The 23,935-nt window shown below is 41.2% G+C and overlaps 1 protein-coding gene across 3 annotated transcripts in view; it reads left to right on the forward strand.

The window, feature by feature from the left end:
- The first annotated feature begins 400 nt into the window (after positions 1-400).
- Positions 401-23,935, forward strand: part of MTUS2 (microtubule associated tumor suppressor candidate 2) — a 249,480-nt gene continuing 225,945 nt past the window's right edge. Inside the window, exon 1 of one of the 3 annotated variants that reach the window (XM_017818680.1) lies at positions 401-451. The gene's annotated coding sequence lies outside the window, so the exon portion shown is untranslated. Of the gene's footprint in view, positions 452-553; positions 1,256-23,935 lie in introns of those variants that run through there. The other 2 variants (XM_017818679.1, XM_017818682.1) reach the window with 2 other exon arrangements.

Genomic DNA, 23,935 nt, shown 5'->3' on the forward strand with positions numbered 1-23,935 from the left:
TCCTTCCCCATCTCAACCCTTTTCAAGCCTTGGGGTTCTCAGGGTTGTTTCATTATACCAACAACCAAAGACCTGGGTTCCTGGGCATTGATACTGCACAGAGTAGAGGAGGCACTTGCTAATCCTTTTCTGCTCAAGCAGCTTTAAAAAGCAGGATTTTTAATCCTTCTTGTTTCCCAGTGCAGGTACAGTCAGGTGAGATTGTTCTCCAATTTTAGAAGAAATTAGACTTTGTTCCCATACAGAGAGAAAGGGGGAAACAAAGGGTTATTAAATGGTGGCAGCTGGGTAAAACTCTTACATTTAACTGTTTTGTATTTTTGCAGCTGAGTTGCATAAGCGCCGGGTGACACCTCTGTGCTTGTCTCTTTGTGGGCTGGTAAGAGCAGTAGGGAGAACTGTGTGAGGCTGCTCATGGGGGAGAGATGAGGTGGCTGTCCAGATACTTCAGGTTGGTGCATCGGCAGTATTTTCTGAGCCATAGTTACTGGATTTTCCTGCTGGCGCAGGGGGATCTGTGAGCTGCAGCTTCCTGGCAGGATTCTGGGAACAGCACCAAAACCGCGGAGAGGCAGCAAGCAGGTTTTGTGCTCTGAGTCAGAAGCAGGCTGAGAAGATGCAGCCCTCAAAGCACGAACCCAAGATGGGGAAGGGAATCTGTGCGAGGGGGATATTTCCAGTGTGAAGTTCAGAGCTTGGGGGGACCCTCTGCTGCCAGCACTTTTGGTGAGTCTGCGGGTCAGCTGCTAGTTTTGGTGCAATCATGGGAGAAGGGAGATTGCTGCCTTTCACCAGCGCTACCCCGAGCCAGCTCATCCTTCTAGCTATTTCTGTCTATGCTTATCTATAGCATCATCCCCCTTGTGCCTGTGTACCTGCCAAGCATTCAAAACAGGCACTGCTGTGGCAGCCTCCTTTCTCTCCAGTCTGGAGGATAAATGACTGGATGGCTTTTTTTTAATTGTTTCTCTGCATCAAGAATTTACAGTGGGAAAGCTAAGCTGGAGAAATGCTTTCAGGAGTGGGTGGCCAGCCTGGCAGATCCCTGCTTGTTCTTAGCCCCTAGGGAGGTCCTGTAGCCTGGCCCTAGCCGGGTTCACTCACTGCCCTGGACATTGGTCCTCCCTTTGAAAGCAATGGTTTCCTGGAGTGAGATGTGGTCTTGGGTAAAAACAGACAAAATTTGGATGCGAGAGAGAAGACCTGGATCTGACTTGCCTGCAAGGGGATCCAGAACAGAAAGCTGAGTGCTTGGGTGAGTTCACAGCAGCTGGCTTGTCCAATGCAGAACACTGTACTCTTCTTTATTATAGTCTGAGTTACCTAGTGTAAAAATAACAGTATCAGTTTATACTATATGCTGTCTGTATGCTATATGTGTTGTTTTATTTAATTTGGGCTGTGAAGTAGACTGCTCTCTGTGTTTAGTACACCTGACTGTGGCTTGTGACTTTGTTCCCAGCTGGGAATTTCAGTGGACTGTGGCTTGTGACTTTGTTCCCAGCTGGGAATTTCAGTGTTTGCATCTGGAGTTGTGCAAATAGGTGCAGGTGTGCAAAACTTATATCCTGCTTTTGCATCTCTGTTGCAGCACTGGTTTGGGCCAGTAAATTCACTTGGATTGGAAAATTGGCATTACAGCATGTCTTCTGCCACTTCAGTGTATGACTGTAGAGGCATTGGAGCACAGATAATATGTGTATTTGTAACATACTGCTTCTGATTCTCAAAATAAAAGGTGTAGACATAATGGGATACAGTTTTAAAGCAAAAGTGGCTTTATTGGAGAGGTATGAAAAGAGATTAAATAATCAGAATGTTTTTCTTTCAAATAATCAGGTTTTAAATACTGAATTTCAGTATGAGGCTGTCAGGGCTCCCCTTTTCTTCTGTCCTTCCACTGACTGAGACTGTCATCGTAACATTTGAAATACGACATGTTTCAGACATCCTATATTTATATTTCTTTATCAAATCTGTAATTAAATGTGAATTCTTATGGCACTATGTACAGCAGAAGTTGCTTTGATGAGTAGGAAACACTGAAGTATGTGGAGGATCTAAATATATAGATTGATATGTTTCTTATGCTGTTTGTAAAATACCTCTGTGCTATACAGAACCCCTGATTTACAAAATGTAACTCCAAAAAAAAAGTTTTTAGCACTTCCACAATAGCATAAAGATATTTGTAAGTGATTAAAAGTGATTGAGTGTTTGAGCTGAGATTGCTTTGCCCTGTTACCTGTGATCTGGGTGATATTTCTAGATAGAGGTGTTTGGCCAGCTTTTTGGCTTAGTTTCTTACTTGAATATGAAGTTAAATTTGGTAGGTCCAAGGAAGAATGTGTTTTACCCTGATTTTTGAAAATTATCCACCTTTACTTGTGTGAATCAGGCAGGTTTCAATATATATGTATATTAAGGGGTTTTAAAATCCGTAAGTAACAAAGTTCTATTTTTTTCTCAATCTGTAAGTACAAGCAACTAGTAACCAGCCCTTGTCATAAGTTGGTGAGAAAGTCCTTTAAAAATGAGATTGCTGTCACTGCACTGCTGCATGCTTTCAGGAATGACAGCACAAGAGGTGAGAGTAATTTTGTCTCATTTTCACCATCTAAAGTTAAACTGGTCATTCAGGCTCACACCACTTCAAAGGGAGAGGTGCACAGTTCATTACAGTCTGGAGCAGCTTTGTCCTCTTTGAGTACATGGTGTCTAAGCAGCTAAATAGCTTAATTCTCCTGTTCAGTCCCAGGTCCGTGTCTCCTAGATTTGATAGGCTGAGTTCTTTGCTTCAAACACTTGTCTTTTGGAGACAACTAATTATTTCTGCCTGAGAAAGAGCCCATTTTAGTTTTGAGGACAGCTTACTAAGGGGGTTGACACAGGAGGAGTGAAGGGTGACGCTGCACCACGTCCGGTTCCCCGCATCGTAAATGTCCTGCAGTGCTGTCCCAGTAGCAGGGTTACCAAAACCACCCTCATGCCCGTGCCTTGCTCCAAGACATGCAATACACACTTCGAGCAGTTAAATGCTGCTCTGGTGTGCTGTGACACAGACCTCGCTTTGTATCAGATAATTTTGAATGAAGAAAATAATCACTTGCCGCAAGGCACATTGACGTGTGGGCAAAGGGCTTAGTGTATGGATGTGACTAGGTGGGTGTAGGGGTGACTGTGTGTGGGTGCTTTGGCAACGAGAGACCTGTCCATGCTGTGTCTTCGACAGAATAGACACTGTCTTGCTGTCCTGTTGGCCAGGGAAGCGCTTACCTGCTGAGCTGGGCTAGATGCATTTCATGCAGCTGACAGATGGAGCAGATCTCACCTGATGTGACTTACACAAGGTCACTCAGCAGGTGGGTACCAAAGCTGGATACGAAAGCCAGGCCCATGTGCTACTCCTTAGGACAGCCCACCTCCCCAGCAACCAAACAACCCCTCCCACACAGATTTGTGAAATATCTGGGTTAAACGCTGCTGTCCTCACGCCCCACATGAAGTGGGTCTGGATGGGCAATGCTCAGTAAAGTGGCTGTGTGAGGATGTGAAATCATCCATGTCTGCAGGATGAGAGGAAAAAAATACAGGAAAAATGGTTCTTTTCCTACATTTTGCAAAACAGCTTAGATCCTGTTGTGCAGCAAGGGCAGCAGGTGCTCGGCACTGTCAGAGTGGTCATGGTGGCCTTAACCGATCCTTTACAAGCACTAAACCACACAACATTTGTGAACACTGCTGCAGTGTGCTTCTTTGCATTCTAGTTCCTATGGAAACATGCTGTAAGAATGTCTAAAATAAGTACAGTGCTTTGAAACTATTATTATTTTGATCTTTCCTTTCCTCCAAAAAATCTCCTTTATTACCTTTCTGGTTGAATTTTTAATACATTAAAAAGGTTATTGTCATTATCTGGCAATAGTGTGCTACCCAGCTTACCCAGGTGTCTGCATCCTAGGATCTGATGGATCCCAGGTTCTGCTATTGAGATGAGTGCTTCCTTCTCCCATTCTCCCCACTCAGTGAGGTAGCAGGATGGTGGTGCAAGTGTTGAACATACATATATGTGTATATGTGTGTATCTATACACACTGAAGGAGGCTTGGCTCCAGCTCCCTTTTTTTACCATGTATTGAATAAGACAACATTGTTTGACACAAAAAGATTATTTCCAGCTGTTTTAGGATCCATGGCATAGTATTGCCTGGGAGGGAGTGCTGGAGGTCACCTAATCCAGCTGCCCGTCGGAACAGACCCCTCTACGTTGTTGGTGCAGGAGATGGTTGTGAGCCAGATGGAGACATCCTGCAGGTTCCCTCTTCCCTGTGGGAGGGTCAGTGCTGGAGCAGGTTATGGGCTGTTTGGGACAGCTCTTGCAAAGGAAACTACTTGTTCTCCCCAAGGATGCTCATGCTGGTAGCTGAAAACAGGACTATGTATTTAAAGTGCTTTCCTCCCAGTGCTCCTGTGGTTTCCTTGTAAAGCTTTCAGCTCCCTTACAGCAGCAGTCTCCCTGCCCTTAGTAGTGTCTGAGATTTTCAAACAACCCTGTCGCACTTTCAAAAACTACTTTTGGTGAGAGAGCTTTAGGAGAGCTAGGGCTAATCATATAAAGGGCTAAAAAGCCTTATTTGAAGATAGATGCTAATTTTTGCTCATTTTCATGGTTCTGGCCTCTTGCAATGCTATGCCTCACTGCAAGATACCAGTAGAAGAGCTAGAGATGCATGTTTGGCATTCAAGGGGAAAGCAGGCATTTAAATTCAGAAAAGCTATTCACAGGAATTTTTTGCCAGTGCCAAAAGACTTTGACACCCTTATATGCTGAGGGATACATATATCCCTCATTATCTGGATTCCCAGAGCATCTTCTGGTCTGGGGATCTATGCAGGTGGTGTTTCTGTACAGCTCTGCTTGACCTCAAGAGTGGAAGTAACAAAAAAAGCCGGTTTGAAATAAAAGGGAGTTGACACTGGAGCAGTATTTCTTATAGCTGCACATCCTAGACAAAATAAATTACAGAGTTATGATGATATGGATCTAGCTCACATTCTGCTTTAACATTAAACTAAGTCTTAGCCATTTGAGAAGTGTGGGCATCTGTTTGAATCCCATTCTAAATCATCAGGCCAAATTCTGCTCACAGGGTTAAATCTGCAGAGCCAGTGAGCAGCTGCTGTGTAATTATGCATCCTGCTTTATGATGCTGAATGCTTAGTCTTTGCATGATGTTTTATGCGTTTATGGTAAATGTAGTAGTGACACCAAATCTGTTTTATTTTGGTGCAACACTGAAGGCCAGTAGAAGAAACATGAGTCTAATCTTAATGGACAGAATGAAACTTTATAGACTGTTTTCAGGGTCGCTATCACTGTAGAGTTAAACCGTTCATTAACCAAGCAGACAAATTGAAGTGAAAATGCTGGCCCAAAAAAAAAAAAGTAAAAAGCATTTGCGTTTCATATCTGCAAAGATCTCCCCTTACTTGAATGACAAGAATTGGGTCCAGCACTGAAGCAAATACCAAAAGAGAAAAGAATCATGAACTATGGAACAGCAGTGGTTTATAAAGAGAAATTGTTCTGGTTTAATGTGGATAGGCAAGGCTGAGATTTTTTTTGTGAGGGCTCTATTTGAACTGCTTTGGAGCTGAGCCACTGTAGATGTAACCTTTCTAACCCAATTGATAAGTTCATGTGTATGCACAGTATATAGGTCATTCACATTTACTCTGAGTAGCCCAGAAAAGAATGCAGTAAAACTTCAAAATATGTTGCATTTCAGCCCTTTCATTGTAGCATATTTCTCTCTCCTACTTTTCCTTGTTCGTCTATACTTTCTATGGTGGAAGAAAAATCCAACAAGGTATCACCTAATGTGCATGGATAGCTGATAAATGAAATGCTAAATGAACAGTTACACTGGTGAGAGAATCAGAGACAGCTGGAGGTGCCCTGCAAGTCTGAGGGACAGGATCTATGACATAGGGAATTATCTACACATTTACTAAATCACTGCAAATTTGTTTAGCAGTCATGAAAATTTTGGAATTATCTTCCATTTGAGAAGGGCAATATTGCAATGATTTAAAAGAATTATTCTGACGTATTCCATTAGATAATATAAATCCAGACCATAGTAAAGTAATTGTTAAACTCTCTTAAGAGAAAAATCATAAGTTATCTTGAGGGTAATGAACTTATGAGAAACGTACATGTGGTTCAAAAAAGGAGAATAACAGAATCTAAAAGTGATTTTTTAAAGCTGGCATTATTAATTTTGACCTTATATAGATACAGTTCATAGAGACATAAAATGGTTCGTGCTGGAAGGAGCCTTAAAGATCATCTGTTTCCCATCCCTTCTGTCATGGGTAGGAACACCTTCTACCATAGCATCCTAGTCTTGCCTCCCACACCAAACAGATTTTCTTGGGCCCAAGTGATATCAGACATACCGAATGTGGCATAAATGGTAATGACAGATGGTCATACTTTAAATTGGGATGTAGTGTCCATTGGGTTCCCACAGGAGTTCATATTCAGTTTGGTTTGTGAATTCAAAAATCAATTGAATTTGAAGGTAGTACTGGACTGGGAGGTATTGCAAACTCTGCCGAGAACAGAGAGAATTTTATAGCTGGTAAACTAGAAGTATTAGATTTTCTATCTGCAAGGCTCAAATAAGACAATTGTAAATGCACAGATCTGTGGAAATGACCTGAAAATATGTAAACAGCGTTGCTAAGAAGAAGAGGTTCAAGTTGTCAGCCTGTAATCACTGTCTCAATACTGGATAATTAACTCCTTGACTGTGCTAGACAGAGCATGACACTAGCAAACAGCACTGTTTATTCAAGAACCCCAGGAAAGGAGCAACGAAAACCTTGCTTTTCTCCTGGCACAAGTGCTCCCGGAACCCTGCTGGCACTGAAGTCTCATTGAAGGGCAGTGTCTGGCCTGTCACCACAGTGAGCTGCCATGCGTGCCTCCACCTGCAGCAACTTGCTTTGTTTGGTATCTAACACCCATCCCAGTGTTCAGTCCTAGCTCCTGCTGGAGCTCAAGATAGAAATTGAATTAAGCACAAGAAAAGTGGGTGGGCAGGCATAGTATGTGCAGGCAGAAGGGTACCACCATGGAGTCCTGTTAAATGGGGAGGAAACAGCAGAAAATGAAAGGGGAACAGCCCCTTCACAGAGCCACCCTCACTGAAACACAGATACCTTAGGCCACATTAGTTAAACTGGGCACGCAGAGCGACAGCAATCAATACAGGTTTTGATGTCAAAATTAATTTTTACCAGTCAATACACTTTGCCTAATCAAATATCTATATGCCTTCATGGATTAAAACTTCTATATTTAATTTATCTGCCACTGATTAGGATCAGAGTCAGGATGGGTTAAAATAATTTCCAGTTTAACTTTGATTCTGTGTTTTCTCAGTTAAAATACGATATATATGTTTTCATAGAATCATAGAATATACTGAGTTGGAAGGGAACCATCAGGATAATTGAGTCCAACTCCTGGCCCTGCACAGGACACCCCAAGAATCACATCATATATGTTTTGTTGTCTTAGAAAATGCTTTTGCACAGACCTAATGTGTGTCTTTCTGTAAATCCTTTCCCAGCCACAAAGAGCATAGGTTTTCATAGATGCCTTGGAGAATTACATTTTAGTGCATCATTGTGTTCAAAATTCTAGATTTCTTAAAGTGGACATACAGCCTACTCTCAACTCAACCACCTAAGATACTTAGGGGTTTTTTATAGTAGAAGGGTGGAGTACTTAAAATGAGGAGCTTCTAGTAAACAGAGCACTAAACTGAGCATCAGGAGACCATCAGTGCTTCCCTCGTTGTTATTTATCTGTCCAGTGACCTGTGATGAAGCTTTTTGCTGCTCTCTTTCTTCCACATGACTTTGGATTTTCCCCACACTTCTTTTTATCTCATCCTGCTATAAACTCTTTGAGATGGTGTCCATTTCTTGCTGTATGTTTGTATGAAGCCTACAGCACTTGACTGTCTGCCTGTGAGCAACTGAAAATGAGGGGGTATTTGGGGATGGCAAAAAAAGTAAAAGATGCATGTTTCAAGGGGTAAGTTTAAACACAGCAAGTAGTTAAGACGAGAAAATAATATTTTTTTCAGTTGGGCCTAAAATGCCTGGCCTGTTCCTAGAAGGAAACTTAGATTTCTAGTAGCAGGAGTACACTGGACGTAGTCCACCAGAATTCAGCTGGAGAGGAACACAGTTGTTAAGAAACACTTGTTTTGCTGAGCTGTGGTTCTTCTTGTTAATATAATACATAATTTGCCATCCATCCCTCAGAAGGAGTGGTTTTCTAATATGCATAGTTAGTGTGTGTTGCTTCAGATGTCCCTGGGAAGAAAATGTAGTTTTGGACCTGCACTGTCTGGGCTTTGCCCCCTGCATCAGATCCATGTCCCCAAGCTGAGATTGGGACACTTCTGAAAGTGTCCCCCATCCTGCTTCTCTGCTGGGTGGCTGAAAGCAATTGCAGTGAAAAGAGATTTTGAGGACTATAAGAAGGAAACAGGGACAGCTCTGCATCAAGACTGGAGAGGCTGTGAGGAGCCACAGTGACAGTTTTTACCTTCTTTTGTTTTTCTCTGCTTCCACAAAGGGCATATCAGGAGTTTTTGGATTGTGCTAGTTTTTTTTCAGAACCCCTTGGATACTTTTGTAAGCATTATTATTGCATTCTTGCACGTGGAAAAAAACTGTGGTAGAAGCCAGTTGATAAGAGTATCTTTCTTCAATCAAATCTGGATTTCCTCAAATCCAGTTGATAAAGCTAAACCTGAACTACACTTTGATCTCTAAAGCATCTATCCCTCGTTCTGCTTATACTCAGAGCAAGTACTTCAAAGAGTTAAAAAAATTTAAAAGTTATTTCCTCTGGCCTGTTTGCTTCCCCAGAGTATTTCATTATAGGACAGGTTGAATGAAGGGGGGAGATTAGCAGGTTTTCGTAGTTTTGATTGCATGCAGGTTTGGATCAAACTGTTGTAACATTTTTCGTGAGATGTGCAAATTGCTTTTTTTAAGTAAATTTAATCCCTTTGAGCATATTGTGCACTTCATAGCTCTTAAATGATGCTTAGACTACAACTCCTATCACTGTTTATGAAAAATAGCTTGTCTTAATTTGTAAAATCATGAGCATCTTTTAAGCTAACTGGCTGTCATTGCAGTCAATTGGATATGGCTTTGTATTCCAGCTGGAAGAGGATCAGCTTTCTTGCCACTGAGAAATGTACCTTTAAATTGTCCTGCATCCTACTTTATGAATTGATGTACTCTGCACTAAGCTGTGACATTTTCATTTTCTAAGCTGTTTATTAATTCTGACACTGAATAATTAAAGAGGAAAAAGAAGCATAAGGAAAACATATCATTGAAGACAATCACAGAACCTGTCTATACAAGAAAGGATGCAGACCATAGGGTGGATTGCAAACATAAACAAAGAGCTACATAAAAGCCAAGATAACCCAGAAGCTGTATCCCCAATTATGCATGTATAGTTTTTTTTAAGTGAGTACTGCAATACCATCATCAAATGTTTGTTTGGTACTTTTACTATAGAACTTGGAGTTACAGACTAATATAGCAAAACAGCATTGTTAACCTGCTTTCCACTATGAGATGGGCAAATATGGTACAGTGTGTTCTCTTAAAATGATTTGTTAAAAAGTCATCTGCACAGGTAAAGCAGTGGTGTCCTACCATATCTCCATAGGGAAATTAAAGAATAACAAAGGAAAAAGAAAAAAAGACAGTGTATTTCAAGCAGCTGTGAGGAAGAAAACTGAAATTTTGCTTTTTATTTATCTTCTTCTTCTGGGTTTCCAGAGAAAAGGGAATTCAAAAACTTTGATAGAGGAACAGATCAGATAAATCTGTGCAGTTTTTAATCTGATTTGTACTGAAATGACACTACACAGAGTGCTGTGGCAAAAACACGGGATAAAATTAAGACTACACAGCCCTCAGGAAGTATTAAGGTTTAATGGGAAGACTGAAACCTTCCTGGCTCTGTTGAGCTTTACAGCATGGCATATGGATGCTGTTGTAAGTGTGCTTCAAAATGAGTCTCTGCTTGGTTATGCAAATTGTTCTTGTATCAAGGAACCACTACGTGCTAAAAAAATTAAAACTGGGAGGAAAAATAACCACTCTGGGATAACATGCAATAAATCCACTAATGCTGCTGGCTCTGGTGAGGTAACATTTTGTCCCTCTATGGGTGGAACTTTTCTCTATCAAATCATTACAGTTTTGCTTAGAAACATTCTATTGCTTGAACTGCCATGGGAAGAATAATAATGTCAAGTAGATATCAGGTTTTCCCAATAGGAGCATCCTGCTGGGAAATGGGCTGCACTGGTGTGATGGTCTAAAAAGCTCAGCTGTGGCTGTAATTGCTATTCCCTTCTGATTCCTTTGCTGAATGCACAAAACTGCTTCTAACAAACAGATCTGAGAACAAAATCCTTGGCTTGTCACCAGTGTAATACTAAGCATGCTAAGCTGGGATTTCTGACTAGTTTGCCTTCACTGTCTCCTGCAATCACTATTTGATACTGAATCTCTCATCTCCTGTTATGGTGCCAAAGCGTGACACTGAGAACAAATGCTTCTGTTTCAATCAGTGATGTTTAATTTTTCATGATGAGTGCAGTTTAGTGCCTCCCCAGGTAGAAGGCTCCAGTGCTAATTACCAGGGAAACGTCTTCTGTCTGCACAGGACACATATGCACTCTGCATTTTGGTCCTGTTAAACAGCTGAGCTGAGTGGGATCAGTGCTGGTTGCTACTGGCTGCACTCACAGCCTCTTACTACTATTGCTGCTTGAAGTAAACCCTACTCGGTTGTCATTTGTAGTTTACATAGCTGCAAAAGAAAGTCTATTTTATGAGGACACTGTTGAAGGAGGTGTGTAGTCCTGCTTAGAAACTGGTAAGCATCACATCCCAGAGAGGAGTGTTGTGTTTGTGTGGTGTGAACAAAGGGCAGGCTGGGTTTGATTCTTGTGTGTATTCTTTACTGATGAGGAGTTCAGTGCTAAGAATTTTTGGCAATTGGCTGCAAACAACAGAAAACATCTCAGACTTTCTATGATGTATTTAAATTTTTGTGTTTGTGGGGTTTTTGTTGTTCTTGTTGGGTTTTTGTTTTGTTTTGGGGATTTTTTTGTATATTGTTTCAAATTATTGCTATCTAAGATTTATTTTCTATGACTGTGTTGGATTGAAAAGAATGGTAAGGTTTATCTTACTTTTTTGATGAACTTATATCAAGACAGTTGGATAGCACAGCAGTTATTATATTCCATTTAAAACCTGTTTTATAGAGTGTTCTGGGGATTGCTTATAGGGGGTGGTTTTGAATGTATACTTACTACTTGCATAATTTCCTGAGTTGTTGTTTAGCCTCACCATTCATTTTTTAGTAATAAGTAATGCAGAATTCTGCTCTTCAATTTGATCCTGTATTGTTTGCCAGGAGGATTTTCAGCAGCAGTTTACTGTACACAGAGTAGAGCATTAATAAAGAAATGTAAATGGAGGAATTAGAACTATCCAATCATGGTTTTTTTGTGTCTGTTTGTGCTGAAGAAAGGTGGATAAAATATATTAACACAGCAAAACTTCTCTGATGATAAAGCAGAAGGAAAAGTTGCATGTTATGCGGACTGTACCCTTTGCTACCATTGAAAGAAGAGGCTGCCACAGTGCTCGGACCTGCCCAGGCTGCTCCAGTGCTTTCCTCTGTAGGGAATTCCTGTTTCAGAGTAGAGGAGTCAGCAAATGGAAGCAGCACTGGCAAAAACTGGCTGCAGAGTTTGCTTTCCAGGGTGTGCAGCTGGTTGTTCTTATTTCCAGCCAGGGCAGGATTAGGTCCCGTGCCTGTGGAGAGTCCTAGTGGTCTCGGTGGCCTTGAGGCATGGGGTGTAGGTTTGACTTTTTGGTGGGCTGTTGACAAGTTTCACCGCACAAGGAAGCCAGGAGGAACAAGGAGATCTTTGGCAGTGACCTGGGTGGGATGGATGAGCTCCACAATGATTCTTTTAGGGGGTGCTGCATGCATGGCTCCTTTCCTCTGTGTGCTTTGTGGTACACTGACTGCAGAGCAGATCCTGTGAAAAGATTAAGGTCCACATGCATTTCCATAGAAGGTCTAAGGTTCTTAGAGCTGCTGTAATTAAGTTTAAGAGATTCTTAATTTGAAAAACAGAAGTTTAACCTCAGGGTTTGAATCAAGGGATGCGATTGCTCACACCAGAGATCCCTAAAACCATAGCAAATCCTAAAGCTCTGCCCTGAGCGTGGTTAGGATATTAGGATCTGAACAAAATTAGCAAATCAAGCCCTTAGGACCTAAGTGAGGCCTTAAAAGACTTACAGAGCTGCCAGGCTTGCATCTTTACTGTGGTAGATAGATATGTACATGAACAGTTTCTCAATGCTCAAGAGGACAAGATTAGGAGCAGTGAAGAAAATGTTTAGCAGAAACCCAAGTGTTGCGTGGTGGGCTGTTGCCCACTCCTTCATTGATCTGGACTTCTTGGATCACAGTCCTCTTGAACACTTGTGCTAATTCCACTTAGACAGCATTTGGGTATCTGTACCTGCTATTCCAGGTCTTACCATGTGTTTCTAAACCAAGTGAACTGCTCTAAAAATGTCTCTTCTTTCTCCACAGAATTACAGGGAGCTTGTTAGTGTCTTGAAATATTTCAAATTCTTTTGCCAGAGTGGAAAACTTGAACTTTTTTTCTAAAATAAACCACAAAGTTTTTATTAAAGATAATTGGGGTGGCTTGCTATTTGACTTTCTGAAGCATTACTGATGAATTATTTTAGTATGAAGTTGGGGATCGTGACTGGGTAATGTCAAGTCAAGGTGCCATGTGTGTATTTGAACAGAATGACACAAATTCTAACAAAAGGGAAACCTGGCTCTAGGTGTAGTGAGACTTTAGCATTTGCTTTCAGATTTTGGATAGATGTTGGTTGAGCTAAAGAAATAGTCCAAAATTTTCTGATCATCACAAATTTCCACCTAATCCTCTTTCTTAAAATAAGTAAATGAGAAAAGCCAGCCAAGAGTTTACTTGTGTCCGTGAATGGCTACAGCCCTTCACCTTTTTCCACCAGGGCAGTGGTAACTTGAGCAGATCTTGTGGTTTTTCTGCAAGTCCTGCAAAGTTTGATGTGGTCCCTTCTGCAACCACATATAGGTACCAAGATCACAACTTTCACTGACAACAGAAACCAAAAGTCTAGTCCTCATGGTGAAGAAATCAAAAATATGATTCATGTATACCCAAAGAGAGAGCAGTTAAAGAATCCAGCCTTGAGCCAAAGTGTGGGATTAAAAATTAGTAAATTATAATTTTTAAGCTAGGCTGTGATATTAGCAATTTTTATTAGGATGGTGACATGCTAAAACAAGAGGGTTTCAGAGCTCTGGGGAGCTCTTCTCTGCCGACATGGCAGATAGAAATCTATTTCTTTTAAGTGAATGCTTTCATTCTTATTCAGTCTCATGTCTCCTGGAGCAAAGTCCCTTAAGAAAAACACTAACATATCATTCAGCAGTCGTTTGCTCATTGAGGATCCTTTCATTCTCTGCCCCCCCCCCCCCCCCCCCCCCGCCAAATTAGTCGTGCCCATCTCCTTTGTGTTCAGTCAGAATTAGTGAGCTGCACTTGTTACAAGAAGTCAGCTGAGTCCTCAGCTCCTACTTAAGGTAAGCAGAGTGCTGAGTTCTTATTTTGGGCTATACCTACCTTTGCCCTGGGATAAGGGCAACAAAAGTAGTTTGATGTCTGTGTTAGAGCCCTTCTTCTTAGTTCATAGAATCATAGAATTAGCCGAGTTGGAAAGGACCTCCGAGATCATCAAGTCCAACCCTTGATCCACTACCACCGTGGTTACTAGATCATGACATTAAGTGCCACATCCAGTCTCAATGTATTTTATACTCAAGCTGCAGGGTGGAACAGTTGTTTTCAAATGAGCATGTCTTGAGTTTTTTGCTGCAGTCAGCTGCAAACATTTCATTCAGAAAATGACTGTCCTCACTGAGTTGTGTAAGGTGTGTAGTTCCAGCCAGAACCAGGAACTGAAACTCTTTAGTTTGTAGCAGTATGTTTTATTATTGAGATGTAAGGTGCACACCATATACTTCAGCAGAGCTAAGCAGCCTGTGTGCTGGGGAAACACTTCCAGCACTAAACCTGAGCTGAATAAATTCCTGTTTCCTGTAGCTGGGGAATATCCGTATGTCACTGATGAATTCTGCCAGCTCACATGTTGAAGTTCTGCATTTAATATTGAGATTTAATTTTTTGAGGGATTTACTAAATCACTGCTATTATAGATGGGGAAAGACATAAGTAAACAGAGACTGATTGATTCAGAGAACTCAGCTCCTTGCTTGGAAGAAGAGTGTCTGAATGGGATCCTATAATGGATGTCTGGGTGTCAGGGTAAAATATCGATGATCATTTCTATGGTTCAGGTCACTGGAGTAAATGAAATTCTATCTTAGAGAAGAAAATGGATTTGCATTAATTCCTGTTTGGGATGCACAACTAATAAGAGAGCTATTTATCACGAAATATAACATTGTGTCTCTCTGTTATTTATTGTAACATTTTGTGTATTCAATTTCTACAGTATTTTACTTGGGATCTTTTAGAGAACTAGAAAATTGCTTTCATAAATGCACAAGAATAAGCAAACAATGAAGAAAAGCCACCCCTTATCTAATCTCATCTAGTACCTAATTTAAAGTGGCAAAATACCAGGAATTCAGAATTAGTAACGCTTCAGAACTAGTACTGACTTGTTAGAGATTCGTGATGTTAGAGCATCCTACTGTTTTACATAGACATGAACTGGAATTTCAGTGTCAACTTGTAAGTAATTCCAACTTGTCTATCTATATATCTTTGGTTTTGACGTAGGAAAGGCAAAAAAGTGAGGATCTTTTGATATGAATGCATAAAAAAATAGTTAAGTTTATTTCCTTTTAAAAGCATTTAACATTTCATATCTCCTGACAGCCCAGCTGGGACTCTTTAAAAGAGTTTTAATGTTTTCAAGAGCTGATCAAAATATTTTTGGCATAGGGTTTGGGGTTTTTTTTCATCTTTTTTTTTCCTCAGAAAATGCTGATGGGCCAAACTTAAAACTGTTAAGTTTGGATGACTTTTTCATTTTATGGAACATTCAAAAACATTTTGAAACTGGAGCAGGACGGCCCTGCATGTTCAAAATAAAAAAAAATGGGTTTATTTATAATTTATAAATTTATTTTTATAAAATAAGGTAATTATTATACCAAAAATAAAAATAAAAGGCAAAATCAAGCAGTATTTTGGTACTATTAAAAATATATTATTCTCCCAAAACACTGCAGGTGGAATGTTTTTCTCTGAACATTTTAGTATCAACGTCATTTGCTGCTTAACCTATGTGGAAAATAAAAGGTCTTGGTCCCCAGAATTAAAAATAACAAAGACTCAGTCCACTGGGATTCCATTTTTGCCATTGATTTTTAAGTGAAAGACAGACTTGGACCACTGTGAGGGGTGGCCTCATGAAGCTTGTGACAATTATAATAAGTATGAGATAATGATAGATGAATATGGAAACATACAGATGGCAGCTGGTGGTCCATGAAAGATGCAGGGAGACATGTACAATTTGTTGTATTGGTTAAGACAGGTTTATTGTCCATCAGTGTACTGTGTGGAGTGTACTGAGTGTCTGGTTTCTGTGTGTTCCTTTCCTGAATAATACTTGGACTTGCTCTGCTAGCAATAGCTTATTATTTTAGTATGTATCTCATTTGCTATGCATTTCTGGCATTCAGTTTTAGGCCATATTGCATTTCCTCCACTGAAAAATGAACCTTTCTTCCCAGCCTTTCTTCTCCCCTTCTTGAAATGAAACAACCATTAGTGTTTTTCAAGAGTACCTGGGTACCGCATATGTTGGTTTTCCATGGGTTTGAAATGGATTGCCGGGGGTTTGCTCATTAGTGTGATGAGCATGAGAAGATGCTGTCCTGGGACATGTGCTGGGTGTCCTGGCAGTACAGGGATAGCACAGGTTGGAAAACTTGACATGGGATCCTTTTTAATGAAAGTTATTGTGTGGATAGTATTGGATACCAAAACCTATTCTCTTTGCCAGCTGGCCCAGGTTGGTACCCCCTGATACCAGAGCTCCTCAGCATCACTCCTGCCAGCCTACTTTTAAATGCGAGGGATATTTTGGGGCCATTGGTTTTCACTTTGTACTTAAGTGTTTGCTTGAGAACCTCAGCTCTGCTGTGACCATTTTGCCACCAGCGGCTCATTTCAGACACAGGACCTGGTATTGATTAGAATTGATTAACATTTTTATAGTTCTTCTTAGTATAGAGCTGTGTGCCTTGCACCCACTTGACAGCTGGTAACTTACATCCTAGAAGGGTAAAATGTCTCATCTTGAGTAATCAAAGGAGTGACAGTGGCTGTTCTGCTAATGTGCTATGGTGGTAATGTGCTAAGGGTCCTGAAGGTGGAGGTCTGTGCAAAGTGCAGAGTCCAGTGCCCCTGCCCTGAAGGTCTCAGGAGACCTTGCAAGGCAGAGAGGAGGAATGGAGGCACATTTATTTCTTCTTTTATTTGTATTTCTGATCTCTGCATAGAAAATAAACACTTTAAGGCAACTCTAGAAGGAAAGTAGAAAATGTAATGTGCATACATTGAAATCCTTCAAGCTTTACTTGTACTTGCTTTTGTTTCATTGTGAGTATTCAAGATCACTTGAAAGATTTTTAGTTTTCTTGTGCTCAATTTCTTTATCCAAAAAATATTGGAAATGTCCTGTCTTTTCTCCTCTCTTTGGAATCCTTCCGGGGACTTAGATGTGACTAGCTAGTGTTTTTTATTTCCCTTAATGGAAAGCTTGGAAAATTTTGATCCTTAATAAGCGTATCTTTTCTTCCAGCTATTTATATGGTATCCATACAAAATAGATGTTAACATTACTGAAAAACAGTTTTAACCTATTTGATGAAAATAATTTCTTTCCCTCAAGCAGAGGTCACTGTTATGGTTGCCCTCATTCTCCTTGTTCCCCACTCATCAAGAGGGTCTTTCAAATAAATACTGCAGACAAGGACTGAATTTAAAGAAAATGTGGCAGCCTGCTCGTTCAGCTCTCTCTGTACGTTATAAAGAAGCAAAGAGATCTAAAGACTAGATTTAATCAAGTACTCCATGTGTCTTGGTTTGCCCAGGCATGTCCTCTACTACTTTGTTATTCAGAGCACCTCGAATGCTCACAGCTGGTCTTACATGGCCTCAGTTTCTAGAAAGCGACTGCCACCCCAGGTCTCAAGAGTGGCTGCACACGTGATGTGGGCACAGGTGCCTGTACATCCATCCTGGTTTTCTGAGTGGCTGCTACCATTCCATAACAGTTCAGATTCTGTATCACCATTAGTCAAAACTGATCAAATGCCCATTCTCTCTGCTTCAACTCTGCTGCCTCCAGGGTCTGTGAGCCCAGGCCACAAAGGGCATGCTTCCATCTCCATTTCAGATGTTTCTCTTCCCTTTCCAAGGCAGCTGCTCCATCTCAGAGGAGCAGCTATTGCAGGCTCCTCAGCCAGGCTCATAGCTGCCCTCTTATTTATCAGTCTCCCACCTACGTGAGCTAGTAAATATCCCACCACTGATTGCTGCTTCTGAACCACCACACTGTGTTCCTTAATAAGAATATTTTTAAAGTACTTTGCACTTAGGTGACATGTAAGTTTATGTAGTATTATTTGTTGGGTTTGGATGAATTATGGCGTATTATATTTAACTCTTCTTCATATAGGGTGCTGCACTATCATTACCAAAATTTGCAAACACTACCTGCTGTTTGACTGGGCAGTAATGGAAATGATGTAGTGAGTCTGAACTTGATGGCAACCAGGAAATCATGAAATGATGCTCATATTAAAGGACCAGCAAATTTATCTTGGAAGCGTCTTTGCAGGGGAATGAGCTAGCTGCACATTCAGTGGAATTGGCCTTGGGTTTGGGGATATGTAGAGGTCGTAGTAAGATTCAAATGCATTTATATTGGTGATTCAGAATGTAATCATTTCCAATATCACATATTCCACTTAGTACTGCCTTTGCAAGTAGATAGAGGGAAAAATTAGCCTGGGGGCATGCCCAAATTTTCTTAGAGAAACAGACTACTAATTTTGCACAGGTGTCTGTGTGTTTTGTGTGCGTGTGTGTAATCCAGTACTTGCAGAGCCAGTCAGCCAGCTATTATTCTCTGGAAAAGGCAGAAGCTAAAATCTGCTGTGGATCTGTGGTGGTTCTTTTTTGACTGACTGACTACTCTCTAGGTTAATATATTTTACATTCCCTTGTATTATAAATATGTCTATTATAAAGGATATAGGAGGCAACAACAATAGGTAAGATTGCAAAATAGTTTTTGTTACACAGTTTCCTGGATTCAGATGGCCAGAACTTAGTGAAACGTCTGCCTTTCTGGATAAGAAATCCCAAACATGGCCTATGTCCAAAGATGAAAACCTGATTTTAGAAGTTTTACAGATCCACTTAACAACATTTTTGAGGGAGAGCAAAGTGGAAATGTTTGCATCTAAAGTAACTTTCAAATGCTTCCCTGGGGAGGTGGAAATTATGAAACTTTAAACCTGATGGCCTGAGCAGGCTCGCACAGCAGGGCGTTTTGTGTGCTGCAGATTTTGGGGATTTTTTGTTAATGATAATTTGAAAATCAGCTGATGTTTGTACACAGCACAAATCCCATGAGCCCTGCTGTCAATCTCCACGTGAATCAGGTATGCACGAAAAGTCAGGCAGGTTTTATAATTAGCCAACTGATCCAGTGCACTGCTTCAAGCTGTCTCAGAAAACTTTCCAAGCATTTCAGGGAATGCAAGGTCATGGCAAACCAACCTTTTTCTTGCAGCAGCTCAAGCCCATGTGTACCCTGTTGGCTGGAGGGGATCGATGTCCTCAAAGTAAATAAACTTAGCTCCATATAGGGAGTTCAGAAGAACCTTTGAAGATTGGTGCCTTGTCGTCTCAGTGGAGATGTCAGAGCCCTGGGTACTTTTTGTGGAAAAGTCTCCAAGCAGGCGTGCTCAAGCCTGCTGACACTGCAGGCGCTTGAACAAATCCATGTAACCCTGCTGCAGGGAAACTCTATTAAAGTTGCATAGTGGAGCACTCAAAGCCAAATACATGCCAAGAATAAGGTTAGAGTTTTACTCCCCCCATTCCCTTACTGCCCTGCATTCATTCTGTTACTTTGCAGTTGCCTCACCTTTTGGCTTTTTTTCTCTGGGAAGGCACAATCAGGTTGGAGGAGAGTGCCCAGGGCAAACAGAGATGCCACTCATGCAAGTAAGCACTGTGCAAGAAGCTATGATGTCCCTGAGGACTGCCCTTGGGATGCACATGGAGTGGTGCCCTCACTTATCGAGCAGCATGATGAGAAGCTGAGTGCTACAGGTTGGTTTTAAGGAGGAAGGAGCAGGTGGAGCTGCTGCACCTTCCCAGAGAGAGCAAAGACTGCTGGCCTGAGTGTAGACCCTGAATGCAGTTGCTGCTTTTTTGGGAACAGGGACTGAGAGGAGGTCTGCGTGGCGAGTTGAGGGCTGGCAGTGTTATCAGAAATAAATCTGAAAAAGACATGTAGCAGCAGGGCTCAAACCAGACTGATTTTTTGCTGGGAAGGTGCAGCACACGCTGGTTGCTGGAGGAGGTTAATCAAAATTAATTGGTTGTGTGGATTAGGGGTGCCCTTGCCTGTGCCGGCAGAGTTTCGTCTGCAAAAGTCTGAGGACTGTGGTGAAGAGCAGGATGGATGCTGGTGGGGATGGAGCACGGACAGCATGTCTTTTCCTGACCATCAGCCTTGTCACCTCTGCCCTGTCCCCAGAGCTGGTGTGCATGTCATGGGCCTGGGCCAAGAGACTGCCCCACACCACAGTCCTCAGACTTTTGCAGACTAAACTCTGCCGGCACAAGCAAGGGCAACCCCTACTCCCACCTTACTCCAGGAGCAGCGGCTAAAGTAATGAAGATCACATCAGCTTTGTATCTTCCTTTCACAAGGTGTGCGTGCTGCCATTCTGGGTCAGATGAGGGGGATTTGCTACGGAGAAGCACCCCAGTGCAGGTGGCTGCTGACACTGCTGAATGCTTTAAGCAGTGCCTGCTTTTTGCACCAATGTCAACAATTGTACTGCTAAAAACAAGAGGAAGTTAAATTCTGCAGACATATTTTCAGAGTGTTTCATATCACACAGATCTGTATGGGATACCCAATACTGGCTCCAGCGGAATTTATCCTTTAGGAAGCCCTAGCTGGAGGAAGAGGCATTGCTTACTTTTAATGAGGCCAGTTAGCCTGAAGCAATCCACCTGGCTGCAGAAACAAGTTCTGTGTGATGCTGCTTTTGCTCTTTCCAAATATTTGGTGTAAAGTTGAAGCATTCTAGTAAGGCTATAGCCAAATGCTGACTGCAGTCTCTGAGTGTATAAACCACAAGGAAGAAAAAAATAGATGGTTTTTGCCTTTCTTTGAAGAATTTATGTCCTTGTTTTAAAAAGAACATCAAAAACTGAAAAAGGTGCAGGAGGGAACCATGGAAAAAAGAAAACACAGTGACAGGCACTGAACACCTCAAAGAAAGCCTGAGAGATGACTTGATGTCATATATAAACTTGGCCATAAAGGGATAATGACAGTAAAGGACTAGCGAAGAAAGGATTGTCAAGGACTAATAGTTGAAAGCTGATACCATTGAAATTCCAGCTGAAAGTAAGTCACCACTTCGATGGCTCAATAAAGGAGCTAATGAATGAAATTTAATAACTCATCATATACAGAGGTCAGACCAGATAATTGGTTCATTCCTCTGGGCTTAAATTCTGTGAATCCAAAAACTGATATACCTTCTGCAATTTCATCAAGGAAAAAATATGTATGAACTATCAGACACATTTCCTCAATTCTGAACCAATTTGAAAATGTTTTCTACAATCTAAAATGCAGTTTCAGAGTGTTAGAAGTTCAGAGATATTTTACCTTCACTTTTTGGTAAAGTTACTCTGAGATCAATTATCTCTGAATTATTACTGTGTACAATTTGGCAAGTGTGCATAATTTTAAATAGATTTAAGAAAATATTTTGAAAATAATATGAACAAAAAATCCATTAAAAAATAATGTTTCTGAACTGAACAGTATATTTTTCCTTTGGGAAATTAAACAAATTATTTTGCTTTCAGACTGGTATAAATTAAGAATAATTAAATTAAAGTCAACAGAGTGACATTTGTCATATTGGATGTAAGCAAGTTTACACTGCAGTCCACCAACAAGGAACATTGTAAAATGTGCTCCTTGCGGGTTTTCTGGTTTCAGCTGTTTATTAAGACTGCTTAAATTATTCGTAGTGTATAATTTATCTGATAGATTGGAATCCTTTTTCTCTCAGTGAAATATTTGCAGGCTGCCTCCAAATGCTGGAAGTGTTTTCAGTCACTGGGTGTTTGTGGAGTTCACTTTTACCATCTGCATTTTGCTACCTGTGGGCTGGTAGCCAGTGGGTCGTGTTCATTGTATGTCACTGTCCCAGGTTGGCTGAGGCACTGCCATCTTTCAAGCAGGATGAATATACACATACAGTGAATGGAAATCCCTTCAGGAAGCAGCAAGGAGTAGAGTCCTCCATGTTGGTGCATGCAAGACCTGTGAGGCCAGCTCTGCCTCAGCCCCTGCAGCTGGACAGTTCCTGAATTGGACCAGTGCCTCCTGCCTGTTTTCTGTCCCCTTCACCCCCAGCAAAACCGGCTTATCCCCTCTGGAGCCCTTACCTTGCAGTATCCAGCACGTAGAGTCACGGTCACACTGGAGCATGAGCCCTGCTGCCTTTGCCCTGTGAGGTGCTTGTTCCTCAGTACCCTGAGCTCACACAAGGGGCTTCCCACTGTGGGAAAGCAAAATGCAGAAGTCTCCTCATGAATGATCTTTTTCTTATGTGTATATATTTACATGCATATATTCATATCCATGTGTGCCTCCATATGCACACTTAAGTATTCATAAGGAGTAATTGGTAACCAAAGTCTGGGAAGTGGAGGAAAAGCCTCTGCCACATGGCTGTCCTCATAAATTTTCCTCCTGTGTGAGGTGTAGAAAATGTGCAGGAAGAACATGCATTCATTGGTATGTACATAGGGAATTCACATTTCTGGTGTGTTTGAATTGGTGTATTGATAAAAATGTGATTTTAACTGTTTGGAATGATTACACTGAAGCACTGCTCTTCATGTTTCCCTTGCATTAGCCTCTGTCAAGCCGATCTCAGAATAGCCTCAGACTTGGAATCTCTGAATTTAATTACTGTTAACACTAGAGATATTTAGTTCCATTTGAGGGACAAAAAAACTAGAAACTTTCAGGAGCAGAGGTAGATTGTAAAGATAGCAGCATTGAGAAGTTTTTTAACTGGTCTGTAGTAATTAAGCTTATTTCCATAGTAACATTATCAGTTCAGCTCCAGAATTTAGAGATTTTTGTGTGCCTGGTAATTAGAACTAATATCCCAATTTTAGCAGAGATATTACATTTGTATTTGGCAAGAGTCTTGTAACTAAGCAAACTGATCGAAGAGTGAAATAATGTTGCATTTTTCTTGATATGTCTTTCTTGGATCACTTCAGACTGCTTAACTAACTAAAAGCAAATCACTGCAGTCTGCTTTCTCAGTGCATAAGACTGAATCTACCATTCAGGAGAATATATATATTTATACACACACACACACATGCACACACACACACACACACATATATCTATATATAAAATATACTTAAAATTATGAAAGGTTGCCTATCTGTGCTGTCCTTGGCGAAACACAAAGGCAGAGCCAAAGCACAGCAATTCAGAATACCCATACTGTTCTCATCTAAATTGCTCCAATATAACTTGTCAGTGGCCTCTCTCTGTGATGACCGTTTTGCATCATTTGCCACTTAGCCTAGGAAGGGGAGGGTATCCTGTTTGCTCACAAACAAGCCACGGAGTCATGTAGTTGGGAACTGCAGGGAAGTGAGTCCCCCATCCCATCTTGGTCTCACTTCTCACCTGTGTTTCTTGGCTTCCCTGGGACTTCCAGTTAATCTCTCCAGAGGCCAACCTGTGTTTTCCATGAGCCATTTTTCTAAGCTTCCCCATGAATAAACACCTGATGAGATGCACAGCGAATAGGGAGAGTGTTGGCAGTGCACAGGGGCATGTTTGTATGCCCCACAATAGTTTCCAAATGCTGACATGTAGCACTCAAGGGTTGGAGAGGAAGGATGCCTACCCTTCATCTCCCCACTGCCATTTCTGTAGAGCTGAGGACTGAGATCTTTTCCAGGGCAGACCAAAAGTCACTCTTTTAATAACAAAACAGAAGGACTACAGGAAAGCTGTGGCACCAGACTGCCATGTTTCCACTGAATTTGGTGGAATGACTTCAATGTATCCCATTTAGCCCCATATGACCGGTCTCTGCCTATTTCTTATAACCATCCTGGCAGTGTACACAATTTCATAATTATATAGGTTTGCATTATAAATTAATACACAAGTTTTCTACTCACTGATGTTGTCTGTGAAAAGAATTATGAAAAACCAAGTGGCCTCAGTGGGAGAACTTGGGTTTATGTGAGTTTGTGTCCTACATCCCCTAACCCCTCTCAACTCCTGCAGCATGCCATGTTTGATCTATGTTCCTAGACTGGTGGGCAAACAACAGCCCAGGCTGTGGCTGATGTGGGTTAGGGAT

This window comes from Lepidothrix coronata, unplaced genomic scaffold (genome assembly GCF_001604755.1).
Source record: "Lepidothrix coronata isolate B3197 unplaced genomic scaffold, Lepidothrix_coronata-1.0 Scaffold69, whole genome shotgun sequence".
Classification (NCBI taxonomy): Eukaryota; Metazoa; Chordata; class Aves; order Passeriformes; family Pipridae; genus Lepidothrix; species Lepidothrix coronata.